This window comes from Pseudophryne corroboree, chromosome 11 (genome assembly GCF_028390025.1).
Source record: "Pseudophryne corroboree isolate aPseCor3 chromosome 11, aPseCor3.hap2, whole genome shotgun sequence".
Lineage (NCBI taxonomy): Eukaryota > Metazoa > Chordata > Amphibia > Anura > Myobatrachidae > Pseudophryne > Pseudophryne corroboree.
In genome coordinates this window covers 69,885,397-69,912,539 of record NC_086454.1, presented here as the reverse complement: position 1 = coordinate 69,912,539, position 27,143 = coordinate 69,885,397, and the positions used below count along the sequence as shown (strand labels likewise).

General features: G+C 30.4%; 27 non-coding genes across 27 annotated transcripts; all 27 read right to left on the bottom strand.

Moving 5' to 3' along the window:
• Positions 1–198: 198 nt before the first annotated feature.
• On the bottom strand, positions 199–272 carry TRNAT-CGU (transfer RNA threonine (anticodon CGU)). The gene has a single exon. It is a non-coding gene; the product is annotated as a tRNA-Thr (tRNA).
• Positions 273–1,114: 842 nt separating this feature from the next.
• TRNAT-AGU (transfer RNA threonine (anticodon AGU)) lies at positions 1,115–1,188 on the bottom strand. Its single transcript has one exon. It is a non-coding gene; the product is annotated as a tRNA-Thr (tRNA).
• An 828-nt stretch (positions 1,189–2,016) lies between these two features.
• Positions 2,017–2,090, bottom strand: TRNAT-CGU (transfer RNA threonine (anticodon CGU)). The gene has a single exon. It is a non-coding gene; the product is annotated as a tRNA-Thr (tRNA).
• Positions 2,091–2,932: 842 nt separating this feature from the next.
• On the bottom strand, positions 2,933–3,006 carry TRNAT-AGU (transfer RNA threonine (anticodon AGU)). The gene has a single exon. It is a non-coding gene; the product is annotated as a tRNA-Thr (tRNA).
• An 828-nt stretch (positions 3,007–3,834) lies between these two features.
• TRNAT-CGU (transfer RNA threonine (anticodon CGU)) lies at positions 3,835–3,908 on the bottom strand. Its single transcript has one exon. It is a non-coding gene; the product is annotated as a tRNA-Thr (tRNA).
• An 842-nt stretch (positions 3,909–4,750) lies between these two features.
• TRNAT-AGU (transfer RNA threonine (anticodon AGU)) lies at positions 4,751–4,824 on the bottom strand. Its single transcript has one exon. It is a non-coding gene; the product is annotated as a tRNA-Thr (tRNA).
• Positions 4,825–5,652: 828 nt separating this feature from the next.
• TRNAT-CGU (transfer RNA threonine (anticodon CGU)) lies at positions 5,653–5,726 on the bottom strand. Its single transcript has one exon. It is a non-coding gene; the product is annotated as a tRNA-Thr (tRNA).
• An 842-nt stretch (positions 5,727–6,568) lies between these two features.
• TRNAT-AGU (transfer RNA threonine (anticodon AGU)) lies at positions 6,569–6,642 on the bottom strand. Its single transcript has one exon. It is a non-coding gene; the product is annotated as a tRNA-Thr (tRNA).
• An 828-nt stretch (positions 6,643–7,470) lies between these two features.
• TRNAT-CGU (transfer RNA threonine (anticodon CGU)) lies at positions 7,471–7,544 on the bottom strand. Its single transcript has one exon. It is a non-coding gene; the product is annotated as a tRNA-Thr (tRNA).
• A 1,746-nt stretch (positions 7,545–9,290) lies between these two features.
• Positions 9,291–9,364, bottom strand: TRNAT-CGU (transfer RNA threonine (anticodon CGU)). Its single transcript has one exon. It is a non-coding gene; the product is annotated as a tRNA-Thr (tRNA).
• Positions 9,365–10,206: 842 nt separating this feature from the next.
• Positions 10,207–10,280, bottom strand: TRNAT-AGU (transfer RNA threonine (anticodon AGU)). The gene has a single exon. It is a non-coding gene; the product is annotated as a tRNA-Thr (tRNA).
• Positions 10,281–11,104: 824 nt separating this feature from the next.
• Positions 11,105–11,182, bottom strand: TRNAT-CGU (transfer RNA threonine (anticodon CGU)). The gene has a single exon. It is a non-coding gene; the product is annotated as a tRNA-Thr (tRNA).
• An 841-nt stretch (positions 11,183–12,023) lies between these two features.
• Positions 12,024–12,097, bottom strand: TRNAT-AGU (transfer RNA threonine (anticodon AGU)). Its single transcript has one exon. It is a non-coding gene; the product is annotated as a tRNA-Thr (tRNA).
• Positions 12,098–12,925: 828 nt separating this feature from the next.
• TRNAT-CGU (transfer RNA threonine (anticodon CGU)) lies at positions 12,926–12,999 on the bottom strand. Its single transcript has one exon. It is a non-coding gene; the product is annotated as a tRNA-Thr (tRNA).
• An 842-nt stretch (positions 13,000–13,841) lies between these two features.
• On the bottom strand, positions 13,842–13,915 carry TRNAT-AGU (transfer RNA threonine (anticodon AGU)). The gene has a single exon. It is a non-coding gene; the product is annotated as a tRNA-Thr (tRNA).
• An 828-nt stretch (positions 13,916–14,743) lies between these two features.
• On the bottom strand, positions 14,744–14,817 carry TRNAT-CGU (transfer RNA threonine (anticodon CGU)). The gene has a single exon. It is a non-coding gene; the product is annotated as a tRNA-Thr (tRNA).
• Positions 14,818–15,659: 842 nt separating this feature from the next.
• On the bottom strand, positions 15,660–15,733 carry TRNAT-AGU (transfer RNA threonine (anticodon AGU)). Its single transcript has one exon. It is a non-coding gene; the product is annotated as a tRNA-Thr (tRNA).
• Positions 15,734–16,561: 828 nt separating this feature from the next.
• TRNAT-CGU (transfer RNA threonine (anticodon CGU)) lies at positions 16,562–16,635 on the bottom strand. The gene has a single exon. It is a non-coding gene; the product is annotated as a tRNA-Thr (tRNA).
• Positions 16,636–18,377: 1,742 nt separating this feature from the next.
• Positions 18,378–18,455, bottom strand: TRNAT-CGU (transfer RNA threonine (anticodon CGU)). Its single transcript has one exon. It is a non-coding gene; the product is annotated as a tRNA-Thr (tRNA).
• An 842-nt stretch (positions 18,456–19,297) lies between these two features.
• Positions 19,298–19,371, bottom strand: TRNAT-AGU (transfer RNA threonine (anticodon AGU)). The gene has a single exon. It is a non-coding gene; the product is annotated as a tRNA-Thr (tRNA).
• Positions 19,372–21,449: 2,078 nt separating this feature from the next.
• Positions 21,450–21,523, bottom strand: TRNAT-AGU (transfer RNA threonine (anticodon AGU)). The gene has a single exon. It is a non-coding gene; the product is annotated as a tRNA-Thr (tRNA).
• Positions 21,524–22,351: 828 nt separating this feature from the next.
• TRNAT-CGU (transfer RNA threonine (anticodon CGU)) lies at positions 22,352–22,425 on the bottom strand. Its single transcript has one exon. It is a non-coding gene; the product is annotated as a tRNA-Thr (tRNA).
• An 842-nt stretch (positions 22,426–23,267) lies between these two features.
• Positions 23,268–23,341, bottom strand: TRNAT-AGU (transfer RNA threonine (anticodon AGU)). The gene has a single exon. It is a non-coding gene; the product is annotated as a tRNA-Thr (tRNA).
• Positions 23,342–24,170: 829 nt separating this feature from the next.
• On the bottom strand, positions 24,171–24,244 carry TRNAT-CGU (transfer RNA threonine (anticodon CGU)). Its single transcript has one exon. It is a non-coding gene; the product is annotated as a tRNA-Thr (tRNA).
• An 842-nt stretch (positions 24,245–25,086) lies between these two features.
• TRNAT-AGU (transfer RNA threonine (anticodon AGU)) lies at positions 25,087–25,160 on the bottom strand. Its single transcript has one exon. It is a non-coding gene; the product is annotated as a tRNA-Thr (tRNA).
• An 828-nt stretch (positions 25,161–25,988) lies between these two features.
• Positions 25,989–26,062, bottom strand: TRNAT-CGU (transfer RNA threonine (anticodon CGU)). Its single transcript has one exon. It is a non-coding gene; the product is annotated as a tRNA-Thr (tRNA).
• Positions 26,063–26,904: 842 nt separating this feature from the next.
• On the bottom strand, positions 26,905–26,978 carry TRNAT-AGU (transfer RNA threonine (anticodon AGU)). The gene has a single exon. It is a non-coding gene; the product is annotated as a tRNA-Thr (tRNA).
• Between the last annotated feature and the right edge of the window lie 165 nt (positions 26,979–27,143).

Genomic DNA, 27,143 nt, shown 5'->3' with positions numbered 1-27,143 from the left:
CAATTTACTTCTACAAAAAAACTGATATTAAAAAAGGGGAATATTGCATTTTTTTGTGTTTCTGATTTGGACTGTATCTAGAAATGTGGTACATTTTACTGAACATGTGAGAAAGGGTAAAGGCTGCTGAAGCATTCACGTGTCTTTTTGTGATGAATTAACAACAAACTATGTTCTGAGATGATGAAAATAAATGAAAGGCACTGCTGAGATTTGAACTCAGGATCTCCTGTTTACGAGACAGGCGCTTTAACCAACTAAGCCATAGAACCACATGATGCTCAAAAGCTTCACAAAGAAAAATGATATATCTAAGATATGCTATTTGGTAACAATTTTTGACATTCTTATTACTATTGCTTCATCAATTTTTCAAACCGGTGGAAATTTAGAGTATAAATAGAAAGTTGTGTTCTCTCTTTTTATTCATGATTTACAGGACCTACATTCTTAAAATATCTTGTCAAAGTAATTTTCTAATATATTTTTTTAGCACTTTTATTGATTTCTCTGTAAGTAATGCTACATGGGAATAAATGTCAATTAATTTTTGATATTCAGAAAACAAAAACATGTAGTAAAATTAAGAACTCTGTTTTAAAAAGTCAGAATTATGGTGAACATTCTTTATTTATGCTTTTTCAAGAGAATTTTAGCTTTTCATCAAGAAGTATTTTCCTAACACAATTTTAAGGATGTTATGGAAATAAATATGGGTTAAATGTCAATGATTCTCTAGCTATGATGACTAAACTGACTCTCAAATTACTGTACCTTGGGAAACTTACTTTTTTACAGACATTTTAACACTTCCTGTGTTATTCTCTTTTGACTGTACTCCAAATTAATTTTGCAGTTACCCAATATGATGAAGGCTATTTTGTAAAAATTCATATATTTACCTTAACATAGGCATATTTCTACAAATTAACTTATATTGAAATAGGGTGAAGTTTTGTTGTTTGTCATCTTCTGACATGGATGGCATCTTTAAACTTTTTTACATTGGTGACCAAATGTGCCAAAGTGAAAGCAGATAAAGGTTTTACACATCTTATTTTGTTATGCATCAACAAAAAACTACATACTGGTGTGATAAAAAGGTATCAAGCAAAGGTACTGCTGTGATTTGAACTCAGGATCTCCTGTTTACTAGACAGGCGCTTTAACCAACTAAGCCACAGTGCCACTTGCACTGCCTTATGTATAATGACAAATTATATGTCTAAAGTATAATATTTTTTATTATTTTTATATATTTTTTTGAAACAAGTATTTTATTAAATCTTTAAACAGTTGGAAACTTACAGTAAGTTATGTAATGCTTTTCTCTCCTTTATTTTGTATATACAGGCCCTACATTCATACAATGTCTTGTCCAAGTCACTTGTTAATATGCTTTATTGTAATAGATATTATGGCGTTGTTATTAATGTAGTCATCCCTGGGAAATTAAAGTCAGTCTTTTGTTGGTACTCATACAGTTAAAAAGTAGTCGTGAAATGAAAAAATGAGATCTCAATGATAGAATTAATGTTAACATTTTATCTGGAAGCTTGCTCAATAAATGGAAAGATTGATTTCTGGAATTTCTTTCCTAACACAATATTGTTTATGTTAAGTAATACATAATCCATTATTTTCTATTGCTCTCCAAACTCTGATGACTAAATTGTCTATCCATTTATCTTGAGAAACTCACATTGTTACTGACTTTTGTTTAAACATTTCCTCTGACTGGTCACCATATTGTTTCTGGAGATTGCTCAGACATGAATATTGCCAATTTCTGGAATTCTTTTCTAGTTACCTTGGCATCAATTTACTTCTACAAAAAAACTGATATTAAAAAAGGGGAATATTGCATTTTTTTGTGTTTCTGATTTGGACTGTATCTAGAAATGTGGTACATTTTACTGAACATGTGAGAAAGGGTAAAGGCTGCTGAAGCATTCACGTGTCTTTTTGTGATGAATTAACAACAAACTATGTTCTGAGATGATGAAAATAAATGAAAGGCACTGCTGAGATTTGAACTCAGGATCTCCTGTTTACGAGACAGGTGCTTTAACCAACTAAGCCACAGCACCACATGATGCTCAAAACCTTCATAAAGAAAAATGATATATCTAAGATATGCTATTTGGTAACAATTTTTGTCATTCTAATAACTATTGCTTCATCAATTTTTCAAACCGGTGGAAATTTAGAGTATAAATAGAAAGTTGTGTTCTCTCTTTTCATTCATGATTTACAGGACCTACATTCTTAAAATATCTTGTCAAAGTAATTTTCTAATATATTTTTTTAGTACTTTTATTGATTTCTCTGTAAGTAATGCTACATGGGAATAAATGTCAATTAATTTTTGATATTCAGAAAACAAAAACATGTAGTAAAATTAAGAACTCTGTTTTAAAAAGTCAGAATTATGGTGAACATTCTTTATTTATGCTTTTTCAAGAGAATTTTAGCTTTTCATCAAGAAGTATTTTCCTAACACAATTTTAAGGATGTTATGGAAATAAATATGGGTTAAATGTCAATGATTCTCTAGCTATGATGACTAAACTGACTCTCAAATTACTGTACCTTGGGAAACTTACTTTTTTACAGACATTTTAACACTTCCTGTGTTATTCTCTTTTGACTGTACTCCAAATTAATTTTGCAGTTACCCAATATGATGAAGGCTATTTTGTAAAAATTCATATATTTACCTTAACATAGGCATATTTCTACAAATTAACTTATATTGAAATAGGGTGAAGTTTTGTTGTTTGTCATCTTCTGACATGGATGGCATCTTTAAACTTTTTTACATTGGTGACCAAATGTGCCAAAGTGAAAGCAGATAAAGGTTTTACACATCTTATTTTGTTATGCATCAACAAAAAACTACATACTGGTGTGATAAAAAGGTATCAAGCAAAGGTGCTGCTGTGATTTGAACTCAGGATCTCCTGTTTACTAGACAGGCGCTTTAACCAACTAAGCCACAGTGCCACTTGCACTGCCTTGTGTATAATGACAAATTATATGTCTAAAGTATAATATTTTTTATTATTTTTATATATTTTTTTGAAACAAGTATTTTATTAATTCTTTAAACAGTTGGAAACTTACAGTAAGTTATGTAATGCTTTTCTCTCCTTTATTTTGTATATACAGGCCCTACATTCATACAATGTCTTGTCCAAGTCACTTGTTAATATGCTTTATTGTAATAGATATTATGGCGTTGTTATTAATGTAGTCATCCCTGGGAAATTAAAGTCAGTCTTTTGTTGGTACTCATACAGTTAAAAAGTAGTCGTGAAATGAAAAAATGAGATCTCAATGATAGAATTAATGTTAACATTTTATCTGGAAGCTTGCTCAATAAATGGAAAGATTGATTTCTGGAATTTCTTTCCTAACACAATATTGTTTATGTTAAGTAATACATAATCCATTATTTTCTATTGCTCTCCAAACTCTGATGACTAAATTGTCTATCCATTTATCTTGAGAAACTCACATTGTTACTGACTTTTGTTTAAACATTTCCTCTGACTGGTCACCATATTGTTTCTGGAGATTGCTCAGACATGAATATTGCCAATTTCTGGAATTCTTTTCTAGTTACCTTGGCATCAATTTACTTCTACAAAAAAACTGATATTAAAAAAGGGGAATATTGCATTTTTTTGTGTTTCTGATTTGGACTGTATCTAGAAATGTGGTACATTTTACTGAACATGTGAGAAAGGGTAAAGGCTGCTGAAGCATTCACGTGTCTTTTTGTGATGAATTAACAACAAACTATGTTCTGAGATGATGAAAATAAATGAAAGGCACTGCTGAGATTTGAACTCAGGATCTCCTGTTTACGAGACAGGTGCTTTAACCAACTAAGCCACAGCACCACATGATGCTCAAAACCTTCATAAAGAAAAATGATATATCTAAGATATGCTATTTGGTAACAATTTTTGTCATTCTAATAACTATTGCTTCATCAATTTTTCAAACCGGTGGAAATTTAGAGTATAAATAGAAAGTTGTGTTCTCTCTTTTCATTCATGATTTACAGGACCTACATTCTTAAAATATCTTGTCAAAGTAATTTTCTAATATATTTTTTTAGTACTTTTATTGATTTCTCTGTAAGTAATGCTACATGGGAATAAATGTCAATTAATTTTTGATATTCAGAAAACAAAAACATGTAGTAAAATTAAGAACTCTGTTTTAAAAAGTCAGAATTATGGTGAACATTCTTTATTTATGCTTTTTCAAGAGAATTTTAGCTTTTCATCAAGAAGTATTTTCCTAACACAATTTTAAGGATGTTATGGAAATAAATATGGGTTAAATGTCAATGATTCTCTAGCTATGATGACTAAACTGACTCTCAAATTACTGTACCTTGGGAAACTTACTTTTTTACAGACATTTTAACACTTCCTGTGTTATTCTCTTTTGACTGTACTCCAAATTAATTTTGCAGTTACCCAATATGATGAAGGCTATTTTGTAAAAATTCATATATTTACCTTAACATAGGCATATTTCTACAAATTAACTTATATTGAAATAGGGTGAAGTTTTGTTGTTTGTCATCTTCTGACATGGATGGCATCTTTAAACTTTTTTACATTGGTGACCAAATGTGCCAAAGTGAAAGCAGATAAAGGTTTTACACATCTTATTTTGTTATGCATCAACAAAAAACTACATACTGGTGTGATAAAAAGGTATCAAGCAAAGGTGCTGCTGTGATTTGAACTCAGGATCTCCTGTTTACTAGACAGGCGCTTTAACCAACTAAGCCACAGTGCCACTTGCACTGCCTTGTGTATAATGACAAATTATATGTCTAAAGTATAATATTTTTTATTATTTTTATATATTTTTTTGAAACAAGTATTTTATTAATTCTTTAAACAGTTGGAAACTTACAGTAAGTTATGTAATGCTTTTCTCTCCTTTATTTTGTATATACAGGCCCTACATTCATACAATGTCTTGTCCAAGTCACTTGTTAATATGCTTTATTGTAATAGATATTATGGCGTTGTTATTAATGTAGTCATCCCTGGGAAATTAAAGTCAGTCTTTTGTTGGTACTCATACAGTTAAAAAGTAGTCGTGAAATGAAAAAATGAGATCTCAATGATAGAATTAATGTTAACATTTTATCTGGAAGCTTGCTCAATAAATGGAAAGATTGATTTCTGGAATTTCTTTCCTAACACAATATTGTTTATGTTAAGTAATACATAATCCATTATTTTCTATTGCTCTCCAAACTCTGATGACTAAATTGTCTATCCATTTATCTTGAGAAACTCACATTGTTACTGACTTTTGTTTAAACATTTCCTCTGACTGGTCACCATATTGTTTCTGGAGATTGCTCAGACATGAATATTGCCAATTTCTGGAATTCTTTTCTAGTTACCTTGGCATCAATTTACTTCTACAAAAAAACTGATATTAAAAAAGGGGAATATTGCATTTTTTTGTGTTTCTGATTTGGACTGTATCTAGAAATGTGGTACATTTTACTGAACATGTGAGAAAGGGTAAAGGCTGCTGAAGCATTCACGTGTCTTTTTGTGATGAATTAACAACAAACTATGTTCTGAGATGATGAAAATAAATGAAAGGCACTGCTGAGATTTAAACTCAGGATCTCCTGTTTACGAGACAGGTGCTTTAACCAACTAAGCCACAGCACCACATGATGCTCATAATCTTCATAAAGAAAAATGATATATCTAAGATATGCTATTTGGTAACAATTTTTGTCATTCTAATAACTATTGCTTCATCAATTTTTCAAACCGGTGGAAATTTAGAGTATAAATAGAAAGTTGTGTTCTCTCTTTTCATTCATGATTTACAGGACCTACATTCTTAAAATATCTTGTCAAAGTAATTTTCTAATATATTTTTTTAGTACTTTTATTGATTTCTCTGTAAGTAATGCTACATGGGAATAAATGTCAATTAATTTTTGATATTCAGAAAACAAAAACATGTAGTAAAATTAAGAACTCTGTTTTAAAAAGTCAGAATTATGGTGAACATTCTTTATTTATGCTTTTTCAAGAGAATTTTAGCTTTTCATCAAGAAGTATTTTCCTAACACAATTTTAAGGATGTTATGGAAATAAATATGGGTTAAATGTCAATGATTCTCTAGCTATGATGACTAAACTGACTCTCAAATTACTGTACCTTGGGAAACTTACTTTTTTACAGACATTTTAACACTTCCTGTGTTATTCTCTTTTGACTGTACTCCAAATTAATTTTGCAGTTACCCAATATGATGAAGGCTATTTTGTAAAAATTCATATATTTACCTTAACATAGGCATATTTCTACAAATTAACTTATATTGAAATAGGGTGAAGTTTTGTTGTTTGTCATCTTCTGACATGGATGGCATCTTTAAACTTTTTTACATTGGTGACCAAATGTGCCAAAGTGAAAGCAGATAAAGGTTTTACACATCTTATTTTGTTATGCATCAACAAAAAACTACATACTGGTGTGATAAAAAGGTATCAAGCAAAGGTGCTGCTGTGATTTGAACTCAGGATCTCCTGTTTACTAGACAGGCGCTTTAACCAACTAAGCCACAGTGCCACTTGCACTGCCTTGTGTATAATGACAAATTATATGTCTAAAGTATAATATTTTTTATTATTTTTATATATATTTTTGAAACAAGTATTTTATTAATTCTTTAAACAGTTGGAAACTTACAGTAAGTTATGTAATGCTTTTCTCTCCTTTATTTTGTATATACAGGCCCTACATTCATACAATGTCTTGTCCAAGTCACTTGTTAATATGCTTTATTGTAATAGATATTATGGCGTTGTTATTAATGTAGTCATCCCTGGGAAATTAAAGTCAGTCTTTTGTTGGTACTCATACAGTTAAAAAGTAGTCGTGAAATGAAAAAATGAGATCTCAATGATAGAATTAATGTTAACATTTTATCTGGAAGCTTGCTCAATAAATGGAAAGATTGATTTCTGGAATTTCTTTCCTAACACAATATTGTTTATGTTAAGTAATACATAATCCATTATTTTCTATTGCTCTCCAAACTCTGATGACTAAATTGTCTATCCATTTATCTTGAGAAACTCACATTGTTACTGACTTTTGTTTAAACATTTCCTCTGACTGGTCACCATATTGTTTCTGGAGATTGCTCAGACATGAATATTGCCAATTTCTGGAATTCTTTTCTAGTTACCTTGGCATCAATTTACTTCTACAAAAAAACTGATATTAAAAAAGGGGAATATTGCATTTTTTTGTGTTTCTGATTTGGACTGTATCTAGAAATGTGGTACATTTTACTGAACATGTGAGAAAGGGTAAAGGCTGCTGAAGCATTCACGTGTCTTTTTGTGATGAATTAACAACAAACTATGTTCTGAGATGATGAAAATAAATGAAAGGCACTGCTGAGATTTGAACTCAGGATCTCCTGTTTACGAGACAGGCGCTTTAACCAACTAAGCCACAGCACCACATGATGCTCAAAAGCTTCACAAAGAAAAATGATATATCTAAGATATGCTATTTGGTAACAATTTTTGACATTCTTATAACTATTGCTTCATCAATTTTTCAAACCGGTGGAAATTTAGAGTATAAATAGAAAGTTGTGTTCTCTCTTTTTATTCATGATTTACAGGACCTACATTCTTAAAATATCTTGTCAAAGTAATTTTCTAATATATTTTTTTAGCACTTTTATTGATTTCTCTGTAAGTAATGCTACATGGGAATAAATGTCAATTAATTTTTGATATTCAGAAAACAAAAACATGTAGTAAAATTAAGAACTCTGTTTTAAAAAGTCAGAATTATGGTGAACATTCTTTATTTATGCTTTTTCAAGAGAATTTTAGCTTTTCATCAAGAAGTATTTTCCTAACACAATTTTAAGGATGTTATGGAAATAAATATGGGTTAAATGTCAATGATTCTCTAGCTATGATGACTAAACTGACTCTCAAATTACTGTACCTTGGGAAACTTACTTTTTTACAGACATTTTAACACTTCCTGTGTTATTCTCTTTTGACTGTACTCCAAATTAATTTTGCAGTTACCCAATATGATGAAGGCTATTTTGTAAAAATTCATATATTTACCTTAACATAGGCATATTTCTACAAATTAACTTATATTGAAATAGGGTGAAGTTTTGTTGTTTGTCATCTTCTGACATGGATGGCATCTTTAAACTTTTTTACATTGGTGACCAAATGTGCCAAAGTGAAAGCAGATAAAGGTTTTACACATCTTATTTTGTTATGCATCAACAAAAAACTACATACTGGTGTGATAAAAAGGTATCAAGCAAAGGTGCTGCTGTGATTTGAACTCAGGATCTCCTGTTTACTACACAGGCGCTTTAACCAACTAAGCCACAGAGCCACTTGCACTGCCTTATGTATAATGACAAATTATATGTCTAAAGTATAATATTTTTTATTATTTTTATATATTTTTTTGAAACAAGTATTTTATTAATTCTTTAAACAGTTGGAAACTTACAGTAAGTTATGTAATGCTTGTCTCTCCTTTATTTTGTATATACAGGCCCTACATTCATACAATGTCTTGTCCAAGTCACTTGTTAATATGCTTTATTGTAATAGATATTATGGCGTTGTTATTAATGTAGTCATCCCTGGGAAATTAAAGTCAGTCTTTTGTTGGTACTCATACAGTTAAAAAGTAGTCGTGAAATGAAAAAATGAGATCTCAATGATAGAATTAATGTTAACATTTTATCTGGAAGCTTGCTCAATAAATGGAAAGATTGATTTCTGGAATTTCTTTCCTAACACAATATTGTTTATGTTAAGTAATACATAATCCATTATTTTCTATTGCTCTCCAAACTCTGATGACTAAATTGTCTATCCATTTATCTTGAGAAACTCACATTGTTACTGACTTTTGTTTAAACATTTCCTCTGACTGGTCACCATATTGTTTCTGGAGATTGCTCAGACATGAATATTGCCAATTTCTGGAATTCTTTTCTAGTTACCTTGGCATCAAAATTTACTTCTACAAAAAAACTGATATTAAAAAAGGGGAATATTGCATTTTTTTGTGTTTCTGATTTGGACTGTATCTAGAAATGTGGTACATTTTACTGAACATGTGAGAAAGAGTAAAGGCTGCTGAAGCATTCACGTGTCTTTTTGTGATGAATTAACAACAAACTATGTTCTGAGATGATGAAAATAAATGAAAGGCACTGCTGAGATTTGAACTCAGGATCTCCTGTTTACGAGACAGGCGCTTTAACCAACTAAGCCACAGAACCACATGATACTCAAATGCTTCACAAAGAAAAATGATATATCTAAGATATGCTATTTGGTAACAATTTTTGACATTCTTATAACTATTGCTTCATCAATTTTTAAAACCGGTGGAAATTTAGAGTATAAATAGAAAGTTGTGTTCTCTCTTTTTATTCATGATTTACAGGACCTACATTCTTAAAATATCTTGTCAAAGTAATTTTCTAATATATTTTTTTAGCACTTTTATTGATTTCTCTGTAAGTAATGCTACATGGGAATAAATGTCAATTAATTTTTGATATTCAGAAAACAAAAACATGTAGTAAAATTAAGAACTCTGTTTTAAAAAGTCAGAATTATGGTGAACATTCTTTATTTATGCTTTTTCAAGAGAATTTTAGCTTTTCATCAAGAAGTATTTTCCTAACACAATTTTAAGGATGTTATGGAAATAAATATGGGTTAAATGTCAATGATTCTCTAGCTATGATGACTAAACTGACTCTCAAATTACTGTACCTTGGGAAACTTACTTTTTTACAGACATTTTAACACTTCCTGTGTTATTCTCTTTTGACTGTACTCCAAATTAATTTTGCAGTTACCCAATATGATGAAGGCTATTTTGTAAAAATTCATATATTTACCTTAACATAGGCATATTTCTACAAATTAACTTATATTGAAATAGGGTGAAGTTTTGTTGTTTGTCATCTTCTGACATGGATGGCATCTTTAAACTTTTTTACATTGGTGACCAAATGTGCCAAAGTGAAAGCAGATAAAGGTTTTACACATCTTATTTTGTTATGCATCAACAAAAAACTACATACTGGTGGGATAAAAAGGTATCAAGCAAAGGTGCTGCTGTGATTTGAACTCAGGATCTCCTGTTTACTAGACAGGCGCTTTAACCAACTAAGCCACAGTGCCACTTGCACTGCCTTGTGTATAATGACAAATTATATGTCTAAAGTATAATATTTTTTATTATTTTTATATATTTTTTTGAAACAAGTATTTTATTAATTCTTTAAACAGTTGGAAACTTACAGTAAGTTATGTAATGCTTTTCTCTCCTTTATTTTGTATATACAGGCCCTACATTCATACAATGTCTTGTCCAAGTCACTTGTTAATATGCTTTATTGTAATAGATATTATGGCGTTGTTATTAATGTAGTCATCCCTGGGAAATTAAAGTCAGTCTTGTGTTGGTACTCATACAGTTAAAAAGTAGTCGTGAAATGAAAAAATGAGATCTCAATGATAGAATTAATGTTAACATTTTATCTGGAAGCTTGCTCAATAAATGGAAAGATTGATTTCTGGAATTTCTTTCCTAACACAATATTGTTTATGTTAAGTAATACATAATCCATTATTTTCTATTGCTCTCCAAACTCTGATGACTAAATTGTCTATCCATTTATCTTGAGAAACTCACATTGTTACTGACTTTTGTTTAAACATTTCCTCTGACTGGTCACCATATTGTTTCTGGAGATTGCTCAGACATGAATATTGCCAATTTCTGGAATTCTTTTCTAGTTACCTTGGCATCAATTTACTTCTACAAAAAAACTGATATTAAAAAAGGGGAATATTGCATTTTTTTGTGTTTCTGATTTGGACTGTATCTAGAAATGTGGTACATTTTACTGAACATGTGAGAAAGGGTAAAGGCTGCTGAAGCATTCACGTGTCTTTTTGTGATGAATTAACAACAAACTATGTTCTGAGATGATGAAAATAAATGAAATGCACTGCTGAGATTTGAACTCAGGATCTCCTATTTACGAGACAGGCGCTTTAACCAACTAAGCCACAGCACCACATGATGCTCAAAAGCTTCACAAAGAAAAATGATATATCTAAGATATGCTATTTGGTAACAATTTTTGACATTCTTATAACTATTGCTTCATCAATTTTTCAAACCGGTGGAAATTTAGAGTATAAATAGAAAGTTGTGTTCTCTCTTTTCATTCATGATTTACAGGACCTACATTCTTAAAATATCTTGTCAAAGTAATTTTCTAATATTTTTTTTAGCACTTTTATTGATTTCTCTGTAAGTAATGCTACATGGGAAAAAATGTCAATTAATTTTTGATATTCAGAAAACAAAAACATGTAGTAAAATTAAGAACTCTGTTTTAAAAAGTCGGAATTATGGTGAACATTCTTTATTTATGCTTTTTCAAGAGAATTTTAGCTTTTCATCAAGAAGTATTTTCCTAACACAATTTTAAGGATGTTATGGAAATAAATATGGGTTAAATGTCAACGATTCTCTAGCTATGATGACTAAACTGACTCTCAAATTACTGTACCTTGGGAAACTTACTTTTTTACAGACATTTTAACACTTCCTGTGTTATTCTCTTTTGACTGTACTCCAAATTAATTTTGCAGTTACCCAATATGATGAAGGCTATTTTGTAAAAATTCATATATTTACCTTAACATAGGCATATTTCTACAAATTAACTTATATTGAAATAGGGTGAAGTTTTGTTGTTTGTCATCTTCTGACATGGATGGCATCTTTAAACTTTTTTACATTGGTGACCAAATGTGCCAAAGTGAAAGCAGATAAAGGTTTTACACATCTTATTTTGTTATGCATCAACAAAAAACTACATACTGGTGTGATAAAAAGGTATCAAGCATAGGCACTGCTGTGATTTGAACTCAGGATCTCCTGTTTACTAGACAGGCACTTTAACCAACTAAGCCACAGTGCCACTTGCACTGCCTTATGTATAATGACAAATTATATGTCTAAAGTATAATATTTTTTATTATTTTTATATATTTTTTTGAAACAAGTATTTTATTAATTCTTTAAACAGTTGGAAACTTACAGTTAGTTATGTAATGCTTGTCTCTCCTTTATTTTGTATATACAGGCCCTACATTCATACAATGTCTTGTCCAAGTCACTTGTTAATATGCTTTATTGTAATAGATATTATGGCGTTGTTATTAATGTAGTCATCCCTGGGAAATTAAAGTCAGTCTTTTGTTGGTACTCATACAGTTAAAAAGTAGTCGTGAAATGAAAAAATGAGATCTCAATGATAGAATTAATGTTAACATTTTATCTGGAAGCTTGCTCAATAAATGGAAAGATTGATTTCTGGAATTTCTTTCCTAACACAATATTGTTTATGTTAAGTAATACATAATCCATTATTTTCTATTGCTCTCCAAACTCTGATGACTAAATTGTCTATCCATTTATCTTGAGAAACTCACATTGTTACTGACTTTTGTTTAAACATTTCCTCTGACTGGTCACCATATTGTTTCTGGAGATTGCTCAGACATGAATATTGCCAATTTCTGGAATTCTTTTCTAGTTACCTTGGCATCAATTTACTTCTACAAAAAAACTGATATTAAAAAAGGGGAATATTGCTTTTTTTTGTGTTTCTGATTTGGACTGTATCTAGAAATGTGGTACATTTTACTGAACATGTGAGAAAGGGTAAAGGCTGCTGAAGCATTCACGTGTCTTTTTGTGATGAATTAACAACAAACTATGTTCTGAGATGATGAAAATAAATGAAAGGCACTGCTGAGATTTGAACTCAGGATCTCCTGTTTACGAGACAGGTGCTTTAACCAACTAAGCCACAGCACCACATGATGCTCAAAACCTTCATAAAGAAAAATGATATATCTAAGATATGCTATTTGGTAACAATTTTTGTCATTCTAATAACTATTGCTTCATCAATTTTTCAAACCGGTGGAAATTTAGAGTATAAATAGAAAGTTGTGTTCTCTCTTTTCATTCATGATTTACAGGACCTACATTCTTAAAATATCTTGTCAAAGTAATTTTCTAATATATTTTTTTAGTACTTTTATTGATTTCTCTGTAAGTAATGCTACATGGGAATAAATGTCAATTAATTTTTGATATTCAGAAAACAAAAACATGTAGTAAAATTAAGAACTCTGTTTTAAAAAGTCAGAATTATGGTGAACATTCTTTATTTATGCTTTTTCAAGAGAATTTTAGCTTTTCATCAAGAAGTATTTTCCTAACACAATTTTAAGGATGTTATGGAAATAAATATGGGTTAAATGTCAATGATTCTCTAGCTATGATGACTAAACTGACTCTCAAATTACTGTACCTTGGGAAACTTACTTTTTTACAGACATTTTAACACTTCCTGTGTTATTCTCTTTTGACTGTACTCCAAATTAATTTTGCAGTTACCCAATATGATGAAGGCTATTTTGTAAAAATTCATATATTTACCTTAACATAGGCATATTTCTACAAATTAACTTATATTGAAATAGGGTGAAGTTTTGTTGTTTGTCATCTTCTGACATGGATGGCATCTTTAAACTTTTTTACATTGGTGACCAAATGTGCCAAAGTGAAAGCAGATAAAGGTTTTACACATCTTATTTTGTTATGCATCAACAAAAAACTACATACTGGTGTGATAAAAAGGTATCAAGCAAAGGTGCTGCTGTGATTTGAACTCAGGATCTCCTGTTTACTAGACAGGCGCTTTAACCAACTAAGCCACAGTGCCACTTGCACTGCCTTGTGTATAATGACAAATTATATGTCTAAAGTATAATATTTTTTATTATTTTTATATATTTTTTTGAAACAAGTATTTTATTAATTCTTTAAACAGTTGGAAACTTACAGTAAGTTATGTAATGCTTTTCTCTCCTTTATTTTGTATATACAGGCCCTACATTCATACAATGTCTTGTCCAAGTCACTTGTTAATATGCTTTATTGTAATAGATATTATGGCGTTGTTATTAATGTAGTCATCCCTGGGAAATTAAAGTCAGTCTTTTGTTGGTACTCATACAGTTAAAAAGTAGTCGTGAAATGAAAAAATGAGATCTCAATGATAGAATTAATGTTAACATTTTATCTGGAAGCTTGCTCAATAAATGGAAAGATTGATTTCTGGAATTTCTTTCCTAACACAATATTGTTTATGTTAAGTAATACATAATCCATTATTTTCTATTGCTCTCCAAACTCTGATGACTAAATTGTCTATCCATTTATCTTGAGAAACTCACATTGTTACTGACTTTTGTTTAAACATTTCCTCTGACTGGTCACCATATTGTTTCTGGAGATTGCTCAGACATGAATATTGCCAATTTCTGGAATTCTTTTCTAGTTACCTTGGCATCAATTTACTTCTACAAAAAAACTGATATTAAAAAAGGGGAATATTGCATTTTTTTGTGTTTCTGATTTGGACTGTATCTAGAAATGTGGTACATTTTACTGAACATGTGAGAAAGGGTAAAGGCTGCTGAAGCATTCACGTGTCTTTTTGTGATGAATTAACAACAAACTATGTTCTGAGATGATGAAAATAAATGAAAGGCACTGCTGAGATTTAAACTCAGGATCTCCTGTTTACGAGACAGGTGCTTTAACCAACTAAGCCACAGCACCACATGATGCTCATAATCTTCATAAAGAAAAATGATATATCTAAGATATGCTATTTGGTAACAATTTTTGTCATTCTAATAACTATTGCTTCATCAATTTTTCAAACCGGTGGAAATTTAGAGTATAAATAGAAAGTTGTGTTCTCTCTTTTCATTCATGATTTACAGGACCTACATTCTTAAAATATCTTGTCAAAGTAATTTTCTAATATATTTTTTTAGTACTTTTATTGATTTCTCTGTAAGTAATGCTACATGGGAATAAATGTCAATTAATTTTTGATATTCAGAAAACAAAAACATGTAGTAAAATTAAGAACTCTGTTTTAAAAAGTCAGAATTATGGTGAACATTCTTTATTTATGCTTTTTCAAGAGAATTTTAGCTTTTCATCAAGAAGTATTTTCCTAACACAATTTTAAGGATGTTATGGAAATAAATATGGGTTAAATGTCAATGATTCTCTAGCTATGATGACTAAACTGACTCTCAAATTACTGTACCTTGGGAAACTTACTTTTTTACAGACATTTTAACACTTCCTGTGTTATTCTCTTTTGACTGTACTCCAAATTAATTTTGCAGTTACCCAATATGATGAAGGCTATTTTGTAAAAATTCATATATTTACCTTAACATAGGCATATTTCTACAAATTAACTTATATTGAAATAGGGTGAAGTTTTGTTGTTTGTCATCTTCTGACATGGATGGCATCTTTAAACTTTTTTACATTGGTGACCAAATGTGCCAAAGTGAAAGCAGATAAAGGTTTTACACATCTTATTTTGTTATGCATCAACAAAAAACTACATACTGGTGTGATAAAAAGGTATCAAGCAAAGGTGCTGCTGTGATTTGAACTCAGGATCTCCTGTTTACTAGACAGGCGCTTTAACCAACTAAGCCACAGTGCCACTTGCACTGCCTTGTGTATAATGACAAATTATATGTCTAAAGTATAATATTTTTTATTATTTTTATATATATTTTTGAAACAAGTATTTTATTAATTCTTTAAACAGTTGGAAACTTACAGTAAGTTATGTAATGCTTTTCTCTCCTTTATTTTGTATATACAGGCCCTACATTCATACAATGTCTTGTCCAAGTCACTTGTTAATATGCTTTATTGTAATAGATATTATGGCGTTGTTATTAATGTAGTCATCCCTGGGAAATTAAAGTCAGTCTTTTGTTGGTACTCATACAGTTAAAAAGTAGTCGTGAAATGAAAAAATGAGATCTCAATGATAGAATTAATGTTAACATTTTATCTGGAAGCTTGCTCAATAAATGGAAAGATTGATTTCTGGAATTTCTTTCCTAACACAATATTGTTTATGTTAAGTAATACATAATCCATTATTTTCTATTGCTCTCCAAACTCTGATGACTAAATTGTCTATCCATTTATCTTGAGAAACTCACATTGTTACTGACTTTTGTTTAAACATTTCCTCTGACTGGTCACCATATTGTTTCTGGAGATTGCTCAGACATGAATATTGCCAATTTCTGGAATTCTTTTCTAGTTACCTTGGCATCAATTTACTTCTACAAAAAAACTGATATTAAAAAAGGGGAATATTGCATTTTTTTGTGTTTCTGATTTGGACTGTATCTAGAAATGTGGTACATTTTACTGAACATGTGAGAAAGGGTAAAGGCTGCTGAAGCATTCACGTGTCTTTTTGTGATGAATTAACAACAAACTATGTTCTGAGATGATGAAAATAAATGAAAGGCACTGCTGAGATTTGAACTCAGGATCTCCTGTTTACGAGACAGGCGCTTTAACCAACTAAGCCACAGCACCACATGATGCTCAAAAGCTTCACAAAGAAAAATGATATATCTAAGATATGCTATTTGGTAACAATTTTTGACATTCTTATAACTATTGCTTCATCAATTTTTCAAACCGGTGGAAATTTAGAGTATAAATAGAAAGTTGTGTTCTCTCTTTTTATTCATGATTTACAGGACCTACATTCTTAAAATATCTTGTCAAAGTAATTTTCTAATATATTTTTTTAGCACTTTTATTGATTTCTCTGTAAGTAATGCTACATGGGAATAAATGTCAATTAATTTTTGATATTCAGAAAACAAAAACATGTAGTAAAATTAAGAACTCTGTTTTAAAAAGTCAGAATTATGGTGAACATTCTTTATTTATGCTTTTTCAAGAGAATTTTAGCTTTTCATCAAGAAGTATTTTCCTAACACAATTTTAAGGATGTTATGGAAATAAATATGGGTTAAATGTCAATGATTCTCTAGCTATGATGACTAAACTGACTCTCAAATTACTGTACCTTGGGAAACTTACTTTTTTACAGACATTTTAACACTTCCTGTGTTATTCTCTTTTGACTGTACTCCAAATTAATTTTGCAGTTACCCAATATGATGAAGGCTATTTTGTAAAAATTCATATATTTACCTTAACATAGGCATATTTCTACAAATTAACTTATATTGAAATAGGGTGAAGTTTTGTTGTTTGTCATCTTCTGACATGGATGGCATCTTTAAACTTTTTTACATTGGTGACCAAATGTGCCAAAGTGAAAGCAGATAAAGGTTTTACACATCTTATTTTGTTATGCATCAACAAAAAACTACATACTGGTGTGATAAAAAGGTATCAAGCAAAGGTGCTGCTGTGATTTGAACTCAGGATCTCCTGTTTACTACACAGGCGCTTTAACCAACTAAGCCACAGTGCCACTTGCACTGCCTTATGTATAATGACAAATTATATGTCTAAAGTATAATATTTTTTATTATTTTTATATATTTTTTTGAAACAAGTATTTTATTAATTCTTTAAACAGTTGGAAACTTACAGTAAGTTATGTAATGCTTGTCTCTCCTTTATTTTGTATATACAGGCCCTACATTCATACAATGTCTTGTCCAAGTCACTTGTTAATATGCTTTATTGTAATAGATATTATGGCGTTGTTATTAATGTAGTCATCCCTGGGAAATTAAAGTCAGTCTTTTGTTGGTACTCATACAGTTAAAAAGTAGTCGTGAAATGAAAAAATGAGATCTCAATGATAGAATTAATGTTAACATTTTATCTGGAAGCTTGCTCAATAAATGGAAAGATTGATTTCTGGAATTTCTTTCCTAACACAATATTGTTTATGTTAAGTAATACATAATCCATTATTTTCTATTGCTCTCCAAACTCTGATGACTAAATTGTCTATCCATTTATCTTGAGAAACTCACATTGTTACTGACTTTTGTTTAAACATTTCCTCTGACTGGTCACCATATTGTTTCTGGAGATTGCTCAGACATGAATATTGCCAATTTCTGGAATTCTTTTCTAGTTACCTTGGCATCAAAATTTACTTCTACAAAAAAACTGATATTAAAAAAGGGGAATATTGCATTTTTTTGTGTTTCTGATTTGGACTGTATCTAGAAATGTGGTACATTTTACTGAACATGTGAGAAAGGGTAAAGGCTGCTGAAGCATTCACATGTCTTTTTGTGATGAATTAACAACAAACTATGTTCTGAGATGATGAAAATAAATGAAATGCACTGCTGAGATTTGAACTCAGGATCTCCTGTTTACGAGACAGGCGCTTTAACCAACGAAGCCACAGCACCACATGATGCTCAAAAGCTTCACAAAGAAAAATGATATATCTAAGATATGCTATTTGGTAACAATTTTTGACATTCTTATAACTATTGCTTCATCAATTTTTCAAACCGGTGGAAATTTAGAGTATAAATAGAAAGTTGTGTTCTCTCTTTTCATTCATGATTTACAGGACCTACATTCTTAAAATATCTTGTCAAAGTAATTTTCTAATATATTTTTTTAGCACTTTTATTGATTTCTCTGTAAGTAATGCTACATGGGAAAAAATGTCAATTAATTTTTGATATTCAGAAAACAAAAACATGTAGTAAAATTAAGAACTCTGTTTTAAAAAGTCAGAATTATGGTGAACATTCTTTATTTATGCTTTTTCAAGAGAATTTTAGCTTTTCATCAAGAAGTATTTTCCTAACACAATTTTAAGGATGTTATGGAAATAAATATGGGTTAAATGTCAACGATTCTCTAGCTATGATGACTAAACTGACTTTCAAATTACTGTACCTTGGGAAACTTACTTTTTTACAGACATTTTAACACTTCCTGTGTTATTCTCTTTTGACTGTACTCCAAATTAATTTTGCAGTTACCCAATATGATGAAGGCTATTTTGTAAAAATTCATATATTTATCTTAACATAGGCATATTTCTACAAATTAACTTATATTGAAATAGGGTGAAGTTTTGTTGTTTGTCATCTTCTGACATGGATGGCATCTTTAAACTTTTTTACATTGGTGACCAAATGTGCCAAAGTGAAAGCAGATAAAGGTTTTGCACATCTTATTTTGTTATGCATCAACAAAAAACTACATACTGGTGTGATAAAAAGGTATCAAGCATAAGCACTGCTGTGATTTGAACTCAGGATCTCCTGTTTACTAGACAGGCGCTTTAACCAACTAAGCCACAGTGCCACTTGCACTGCCTTATGTATAATGACAAATTATATGTCTAAAGTATAATATTTTTTATTATTTTTATATATTTTTTTGAAACAAGTAGTTTATTAATTCTTTAAACAGTTGGAAACTTACAGTAAGTTATGTAATGCTTTTCTCTCCTTTATTTTGTATATACAGGCCCTACATTCATACAATGTCTTGTCCAAGTCACTTGTTAATATGCTTTATTGTAATAGATATTATGGCGTTGTTATTAATGTAGTCATCCCTGGGAAATTAAAGTCAGTCTTTTGTTGGTACTCATACAGTTAAAAAGTAGTCGTGAAATGAAAAAATGAGATCTAAATGATAGAATTAATGTTAACATTTTATCTGGAAGCTTGCTCAATAAATGGAAAGATTCATTTCTGGAATTTCTTTCCTAACACAATATTGTTTATGTTAAGTAATACATAATCCATTATTTTCTATTGCTCTCCAAACTCTGATGACTAAATTGTCTATCCATTTATCTTGAGAAACTCACATTGTTACTGACTTTTGTTTAAACATTTCCTCTGACTGGTCACCATATTGTTTCTGGAGATTGCTCAGACATGAATATTGCCAATTTCTGGAATTCTTTTCTAGTTACCTTGGCATCAAAATTTACTTCTACAAAAAAACTGATATTAAAAAAGGGGAATATTGCATTTTTTTGTGTTTCTGATTTGGACTGTATCTAGAAATGTGGTACATTTTACTGAACATGTGAGAAAGGGTAAAGGCTGCTGAAGCATTCACGTGTCTTTTTGTGATGAATTAACAACAAACTATGTTCTGAGATGATGAAAATAAATGAAAGGCACTGCTGAGATTTGAATTCAGGATCTCTCTGTAAGTAATGCTACATGGGAATAAATGTCAATTAATTTTTGATATTCAGAAAACAAAAACATGTAGTAAAACGCTATATGGCAAACCTATAGACTGGAACGTATTACAGCGGTTCTCCGGGACACCCCAGATAATTTTACCAATACGTGGTCACCCTGGACATCACACTTTGGTGCTGAACCTCCACTAACTACCATATAAGATAAAGGGAACCATTACAATACCCTATCCAACTGAGGATAATCTGATATACTGCCCAGGCGACTGGGACCGCCCGACCATTCCTCCCTTACCTCCCTTTCCAATCCTCCCTCCCCTCTTTTTTCTTCCCCCCCCCTTTTCCTCTTTTCTCTTCTACTTCTAATCTTACGCTTACTCTTTGTTACTCTTTTATAGGCTATAATGCTTCATTAAGAGTTATTCCCTCGCCCTTAGTTACAGTACACACCACATGTATTACACTATCTATAGGCAACTCTTTATACACTGGCATGCATGCCGGATTGAATTCTCACTCTCTCATTGTTGTACATAGATAGATATACTGTCACTGTTATTTAACAGCTAATTGCGATATGTACCGATGTGTGATACCTGTAATGTATTTCTTACAAATATCTTGTTAAAAGTACAAAACTCAATAAAACTTTTTCTCAAAAAAAAAAAAAAAACATGTAGTAAAATTAAGAACTCTGTTTTAAAAAGTCAGAATTATGGTGAACATTCTTTATTTATGCTTTTTCAAGAGAATTTTAGCTTATCATCAAGAAGTATTTTCCTAACACAATTTTAAGGATGTTATGGAAATAAATATGGGTTAAATGTCAATGATTCTCTAGCTATGATGACTAAACTGACTCTCAAATTACTGTACCTTGGGAAACTTACTTTTTTACAGACATTTTAACACTTCCTGTGTTATTCTCTTTTGACTGTACTCCAAATTAATTTTGCAGTTACCCAATATGATGAAGGCTATTTTGTAAAAATTCATATATTTACCTTAACATAGGCATATTTCTACAAATTAACTTATATTGAAATAGGGTGAAGTTTTGTTGTTTGTCATCTTCTGACATGGATGGCATCTTTAAACTTTTTTACATTGGTGACCAAATGTGCCAAAGTGAAAGCAGATAAAGGTTTTACACATCTTATTTTGTTATGCATCAACAAAAAACTACATACTGGTGGGATAAAAAGGTATCAAGCAAAGGTGCTGCTGTGATTTGAACTCAGGATCTCCTGTTTACTAGACAGGCGCTTTAACCAACTAAGCCACAGTGCCACTTGCACTGCCTTATGTATAATGACAAATTATATGTCTAAAGTATAATATTTTTTATTATTTTTATATATTTTTTTGAAACAAGTATTTTATTAATTCTTTAAACAGTTGGAAACTTACAGTAAGTTATGTAATGCTTTTCTCTCCTTTATTTTGTATATACAGGCCCTACATTCATACAATGTCTTGTCCAAGTCACTTGTTAATATGCTTTATTGTAATAGATATTATGGCGTTGTTATTAATGTAGTCATCCCTGGGAAATTAAAGTCAGTCTTGTGTTGGTACTCATACAGTTAAAAAGTAGTCGTGAAATGAAAAAATGAGATCTCAATGATAGAATTAATGTTAACATTTTATCTGGAAGCTTGCTCAATAAATGGAAAGATTGATTTCTGGAATTTCTTTCCTAACACAATATTGTTTATGTTAAGTAATACATAATCCATTATTTTCTATTGCTCTCCAAACTCTGATGACTAAATTGTCTATCCATTTATCTTGAGAAACTCACATTGTTACTGACTTTTGTTTAAACATTTCCTCTGACTGGTCACCATATTGTTTCTGGAGATTGCTCAGACATGAATATTGCCAATTTCTGGAATTCTTTTCTAGTTACCTTGGCATCAATTTACTTCTACAAAAAAACTGATATTAAAAAAGGGGAATATTGCATTTTTTTGTGTTTCTGATTTGGACTGTATCTAGAAATGTGGTACATTTTACTGAACATGTGAGAAAGGGTAAAGGCTGCTGAAGCATTCACGTGTCTTTTTGTGATGAATTAACAACAAACTATGTTCTGAGATGATGAAAATAAATGAAAGGCTCTGCCGAGATTTGAACTCAGGATCTCCTGTTTACGAGACAGGCGCTTTAACCAACTAAGCCACAGAACCACATGATGCTCAAAAGCTTCACAAAGAAAAATGATATATCGAAGATATGCTATTTGGTAACAATTTTTGACATTCTTATAACTATTGCTTCATCAATTTTTCAAACCGGTGGAAATTTAGAGTATAAATAGAAAGTTGTGTTCTCTCTTTTTATTCATGATTTACAGGACCTACATTCTTAAAATATCTTGTCAAAGTAATTTTCTAATATATTTTTTTAGCACTTTTATTGATTTCTCTGTAAGTAATGCTACATGGGAATAAATGTCAATTAATTTTTGATATTCAGAAAACAAAAACATGTAGTAAAATTAAGAACTCTGTTTTAAAAAGTCAGAATTATGGTGAACATTCTTTATTTATTCTTTTTCAAGAGAATTTTAGCTTTTCATCAAGAAGTATTTTCCTAACACAATTGTAAGGATGTTATGGAAATAAATATGGGTTAAATGTCAATGATTCTCTAGCTATGATGACTAAACTGACTCTCAAATTACTGTACCTTGGGAAACTTACTTTTTTACAGACATTTTAACACTTCCTGTGTTATTCTCTTTTGACTGTACTCCAAATTAATTTCGCAGTTACCCAATATGATGAAGGCTATTTTGTAAAAATTCATATATTTACCTTAACATAGGCATATTTCTACAAATTAACTTATATTGAAATAGGGTGAAGTTTTGTTGTTTGTCATCTTCTGACATGGATGGCATCTTTAAACTTTTTTACATTGGTGACCAAATGTGCCAAAGTGAAAGCAGATAAAGGTTTTACACATCTTATTTTGTTATGCATCAACAAAAAACTACATACTGGTGTGATAAAAAGGTATCAAGCAAAGGTACTGCTGTGATTTGAACTCAGGATCTCCTGTTTACTAGACAGGCGCTTTAACCAACTAAGCCACAGTGCCACTTGCACTGCCTTATGTATAATGACAAATTATATGTCTAAAGTATAATATTTTTTATTATTTTTATATATTTTTTTTGAAACAAGTATTTTATTAATTCTTTAAACAGTTGGAAACTTACAGTAAGTTATGTAATGCTTTTCTCTCCTTTATTTTGTATATACAGGCCCTACATTCATACAATGTCTTGTCCAAGTCACTTGTTAATATGCTTTATTGTAATAGATATTATGGCGTTGTTATTAATGTAGTCATCCCTGGGAAATTAAAGTCAGTCTTTTGTTGGTACTCATACAGTTAAAAAGTTGTCGTGAAATGAAAAAATGAGATCTCAATGATAGAATTAATGTTAACATTTTATCTGGAAGCTTGCTCAATAAATGGAAAGATTGATTTCTGGAATTTCTTTCCTAACACAATATTGTTTATGTTAAGTAATACATAATCCATTATTTTCTATTGCTCTCCAAACTCTGATGACTTAATTGTCTATCCATTTATCTTGAGAAACTCACATTGTTACTGACTTTTGTTTAAACATTTCCTCTGACTGGTCACCATATTGTTTCTGGAGATTGCTCAGACATGAATATTGCCAATTTCTGGAATTCTTTTCTATTTACCTTGGCATCAATTTACTTCTACAAAAAAAATGATATTAAAAAAGGGGAATATTGCATTTTTTTGTGTTTCTGATTTGGACTGTATCTAGAAATGTGGTACATTTTACTGAACATGTGAGAAAGGGTAAAGGCTGCTGAAGCATTCACGTGTCTTTTTGTGATGAATTAACAACAAACTATGTTCTGAGATGATGAAAATAAATGAAAGGCACTGCTGAGATTTGAACTCAGGATCTCCTGTTTACGAGACAGGCGCTTTAACCAACTAAGCCATAGAACCACATGATGCTCAAAAGCTTCACAAAGAAAAATGATATATCTAAGATATGCTATTTGGTAACAATTTTTGACATTCTTATAACTATTGCTTCATCAATTTTTCAAACCGGTGGAAATTTAGAGTATAAATAGAAAGTTGTGTTCTCTCTTTTTATTCATGATTTACAGGACCTACATTCTTAAAATATCTTGTCAAAGTAATTTTCTAATATATTTTTTTAGCACTTTTATTGATTTTTCTGTAAGTAATGCTACATGGGAATAAATGTCAATTAATTTTTGATATTCAGAAAACAAAAACATGTAGTAAAATTAAGAACTCTGTTTTAAAAAGTCAGAATTATGGTGAACATTCTTTATTTATGCTTTTTCAAGAGAATTTTAGCTTTTCATCAAGAAGTATTTTCCTAACACAATTTTAAGGATGTTATGGAAATAAATATGGGTTAAATGTCAACGATTCTCTAGCTATGATGACTAAACTGACTCTCAAATTACTGTACCTTGGGAAACTTACTTTTTTACAGACATTTTAACACTTCCTGTGTTATTCTCTTTTGACTGTACTCCAAATTAATTTTGCAGTTACCCAATATGATGAAGGCTATTTTGTAAAAATTCATATATTTACCTTAACATAGGCATATTTCTACAAATTAACTTATATTGAAATAGGGTGAAGTTTTGTTGTTTGTCATCTTCTGACATGGATGGCATCTTTAAACTTTTTTACATTGGTGACCAAATGTGCCAAAGTGAAAGCAGATAAAGGTTTTACACATCTTATTTTGTTATGCATCAACAAAAAACTACATACTGGTGTGATAAAAAGGTATCAAGCAAAGGTACTGCTGTGATTTGAACTCAGGATCTCCTGTTTACTAGACAGGCGCTTTAACCAACTAAGCCACAGTGCCACTTGCACTGCCTTATGTATAATGACAAATTATATGTCTAAAGTATAATATTTTTTATTATTTTTATATATTTTTTTGAAACAAGTATTTTATTAATTCTTTAAACAGTTGGAAACTTACAGTAAGTTATGTAATGCTTTTCTCTCCTTTATTTTGTATATACAGGCCCTACATTCATACAATGTCTTGTCCAAGTCACTTGTTAATATGCTTTATTGTAATAGATATTATGGCGTTGTTATTAATGTAGTCATCCCTGGGAAATTAAAGTCAGTCTTTTGTTGGTACTCATACAGTTAAAAAGTAGTCGTGAAATGAAAAAATGAGATCTCAATGATAGAATTAATATTAACATTTTATCTGGAAGCTTGCTCAATAAATGGAAAGATTGATTTCTGGAATTTCTTTCCTAACACAATATTGTTTATGTTAAGTAATACATAATCCATTATTTTCTATTGCTCTCCAAACTCTGATGACTAAATTGTCTATCCATTTATCTTGAGAAACTCACATTGTTACTGACTTTTGTTTAAACATTTCCTCTGACTGGTCACCATATTGTTTCTGGAGATTGCTCAGACATGAATATTGCCAATTTCTGGAATTCTTTTCTAGTTACCTTGGCATCAATTTACTTCTACAAAAAAACTGATATTAAAAAAGGGGAATATTGCATTTTTTTGTGTTTCTGATTTGGACTGTATCTAGAAATGTGGTACATTTTACTGAACATGTGAGAAAGGGTAAAGGCTGCTGAAGCATTCACGTGTCTTTTTGTGATGAATTAACAACAAACTATGTTCTGAGATGATGAAAATAAATGAAAGGCACTGCTGAGATTTGAACTCAGGATCTCCTGTTTACGAGACAGGCGCTTTAACCAACTAAGCCATAGAACCACATGATGCTCAAAAGCTTCACAAAGAAAAATGATATATCTAAGATATGCTATTTGGTAACAATTTTTGACATTCTTATTACTATTGCTTCATCAATTTTTCAAACCGGTGGAAATTTAGAGTATAAATAGAAAGTTGTGTTCTCTCTTTTTATTCATGATTTACAGGACCTACATTCTTAAAATATCTTGTCAAAGTAATTTTCTAATATATTTTTTTAGCACTTTTATTGATTTCTCTGTAAGTAATGCTACATGGGAATAAATGTCAATTAATTTTTGATATTCAGAAAACAAAAACATGTAGTAAAATTAAGAACTCTGTTTTAAAAAGTCAGAATTATGGTGAACATTCTTTATTTATGCTTTTTCAAGAGAATTTTAGCTTTTCATCAAGAAGTATTTTCCTAACACAATTTTAAGGATGTTATGGAAATAAATATGGGTTAAATGTCAACGATTCTCTAGCTATGATGACTAAACTGACTCTCAAATTACTGTACCTTGGGAAACTTACTTTTTTACAGACATTTTAACACTTCCTGTGTTATTCTCTTTTGACTGTACTCCAAATTAATTTTGCAGTTACCCAATATGATGAAGGCTATTTTGTAAAAATTCATATATTTACCTTAACATAGGCATATTTCTACAAATTAACTTATATTGAAATAGGGTGAAGTTTTGTTGTTTGTCATCTTCTGACATGGATGGCATCTTTAAACTTTTTTACATTGGTGACCAAATGTGCCAAAGTGAAAGCAGATAAAGGTTTTACACATCTTATTTTGTTATGCATCAACAAAAAACTACATACTGGTGTGATAAAAAGGTATCAAGCAAAGGTACTGCTGTGATTTGAACTCAGGATCTCCTGTTTACTAGACAGGCGCTTTAACCAACTAAGCCACAGTGCCACTTGCACTGCCTTATGTATAATGACAAATTATATGTCTAAAGTATAATATTTTTTATTATTTTTATATATTTTTTTGAAACAAGTATTTTATTAATTCTTTAAACAGTTGGAAACTTACAGTAAGTTATGTAATGCTTTTCTCTCCTTTATTTTGTATATACAG